Here is a 3,135-nt window from a genome sequence, read left to right as displayed (position 1 = left end):
AAACATTTCTGGTGCATTTTAGAAAAACAAGTAAGGAGTCGATATCCTCCACCATTATCACTACAAGAACTAGAGACTGTTTTAGCTGAAGAATGAACAAAAATTCTTTTGGAAACAATTCAAATCTTGTACGAGTCCATACCTCATAGAATTCAAGCTGTAATTACTGCCAAAGGCAGTCCTACCTTGTATTAAAATAATTTTGAAATTTTAAGGTGTTTCCATTATTTTGTCCAACCCCTGTATATATATCTACAATCTTCAGATAACTTACATCTGCAATATTTCTAATATCAATAATTTCTTATTTTGGAAGTATTATGATCTGAAACTGTGTTTTGATACCAATATTGTTATATTTATGAGAAGGTATAATTCAGATTGGCTATAAACACACTCACCAGTTGTTTGTGCATATTTCATACCAATCTGCAGCTTTTTCAATTATATCATGAAAAGTATTTTGGGGGGAACATAGGCAAACATCAACAACTTTTGAAAAAGGAAACGAAATGGAATTTAAACAATAAACAACGACCAGTGAGTGTGTTTATAAGCTTCAGAAATTGTGACTTCTGTCGAATTTTATCAACATTTTGCTGAAAATTAAGGTACATTGTGTGTAGAGTATTACTGGAAATGAGGGCATCCAGTCATAGAAACCATACCAGAGCAGAGAGTAGAGTTTGGCTTGTTGTCTGCTATCAAACAATCCATCCCATTCCAGCACGGAAAACAGATGTTCAATGATGGTGGTGATGAAGATGAGGAGGAGAAACAAGAGGGTGTATTTCTTAGCTATTACAAACACACACACACACACATGAATGTGCATGCCCCCTCCCACACATACATATATGTACAATTGTTTTTGAACTTCTACTTTACGATGCCGTAAGGGTCAGACGAGGATGTTGGGGCAGAGGTTTCTGTGGTCAGGTTCCCTTTCGGCTGCCAACTTCCATTTGTTGCAAGTCAAGTAATAAATCTCCCAATCTTTCGACAAAAGAGACAGACCTAAGATGGTTCTATGGAGAACTGGAAACCGAAGACACCATTTCAAACAGCCCTTCATTCACAAAGGTCGTACAGTATGTCTGTACATGTGAAGGAACCTAGACATGGTTACAATGTGCAATGCAGGTAAACGACGCCTCTGAATATTAATGGAGACAAAGGGATATACTGTGTGTATATATGTGTATATATAACAGGAAAATAGAAATGTTTTTGGTATTATTTATTCTCCATGACGTGTGTTTCATTTTCTGCTTGCAATTACAAAGGTTTACGTGTTATGTAGACATGTAAGGAATTTCCCATTAGAAACAGTTTTTATAATACGAAAACACATTTAGGTGAAGCATTTACATTTAGATATTAACCAGGAGCATCACTGATAGTCCTCAAGAGAGAAGGAAGGAGACATAAACACGTTTTCATACAAACATTCAAATGTATATATATCAGCAGCCACATATAGTTCATAAGTGTATATACATGAACAAATGCATATATATCCACATATAAAGTATACACAAAGTTCAGAGCTCCTACCTCTGCTGGCGACAAAGGGCTTCTCGCTCAGAGTAAAAGGCAGACTGTATGACGCATATGTATGAACAGCCATGCTACATGGCAGTGAAACATGGGCCGTGACTGCTGACGACATGCGTAGGCTCGCAAGGAATGAAGCTAGTATGCTCCGATGGATGTGTAATGTCAGTGTGCAAACTCAACAGAGTGTAAGTACCTTGAGAGAAAAGTTAGACCTAAGAAGCATCAGTTGTGGTGTGCAAGAGAGATGATTGTGCTGGTATGGTCATGTGGTGAGAATGGACGAGGATAGCTGTGTGAAAAAGTGCCACACCCTAGTGGTTGAGGGAACCTGTGGAAGAGGTAGACTTGGGATGAGGTAGTGAAGCACGACCTTCGAACTTTAGGCCTCACAGAGGCAATGACCAGTGACCGGGACCTTTGGAAATATGCAGTACATGAGAAGACCCAGCAAAGCAAGTGAGAGCATAATCTGTGGCCTCTGCCAGAAGTGGAGCCAGCTCACTTATTCATATCTTTACTTCATTGGACACTAAAAACTCTGCTTGTGAAGACATGTTGAGGCAAGTGAATTTGCAATTTGAAATCTGGAATCTGAAATCGAACCGAATCCGACAGAACAAGAAACCATAGAATCTACATTTTTCCTTTCTCCCCTGTGTGAATCTGTTTGTGTCCTGTGAAGTTACTATTTGTAAAGAATGATTTACCACAGATATCACAATGATAAAGTTTCTCTCCTGTATGAATAAGTTTGTGTGTAGTTAACGGACTAATTTGAGAGAATGATTTACCACAGATATCACAATGATATGGCTTCTCTCCTGTATGAATATATTTGTGTCTTGTTAAGTCACCATTTTGAGAGAATGATTTACCACAGCTATCACAGTGATAGGGTGTCTCTCCTGTATGAATATATTTGTGTCTAGATAAGTGACTACTGCTAGAAAATGATTTACCACAGATATCACAATGATATGGGTTCACAACTGTATGAATACGTTTGTGTGTATGTAAGTCATTACTTTGAGAGAATGATTTACCACAGATATCACAGTGATATGGCTTCTCTCCCGTATGAATATGCATATGTTTTGTTAAGTTACTACTTCGAGAAAATGATTTACCACAGATAACACAGTGATATGGTTTCTCTCCAGTATGAGTACATACATGTTTTGTAACAGCACTATTGTCAGAGAATGATTTACCACAAATATCACAACGATATGGCTTCTCTCCTGTATGAATATGTTTGTGTCTTGTTAAGGCAGTATTTTGAGAGAATGATTTACCACAAATATCACAATGATATGGTTTCTCACCCGTGTGACTACGTTTGTGTTTTGTTAACGTAGCATTTTCAGAGAATGATTTACCACAGATAACACACTGATATGATTTCTCTCCTGTATGAATAATTTTGTGTATAGTTAAGTGACCACTCTGAGAGAATGATTTACCACAGATATCACAACGATATGGTTTCTCTCCTTTATGAATATGTTTGTGCATAATTAGGTTACTTTTTCGAGAGAAGGACTTTCTACAGATATCACAGTTATATGATGTCAT

Source organism: Octopus bimaculoides, unplaced genomic scaffold, assembly GCF_001194135.2.
Source record: "Octopus bimaculoides isolate UCB-OBI-ISO-001 unplaced genomic scaffold, ASM119413v2 Scaffold_158983, whole genome shotgun sequence".
Classification (NCBI taxonomy): Eukaryota; Metazoa; Mollusca; class Cephalopoda; order Octopoda; family Octopodidae; genus Octopus; species Octopus bimaculoides.
The sequence above is the reverse complement of the archived record's forward strand: the minus strand, read 5'-3'. Positions refer to the sequence as shown.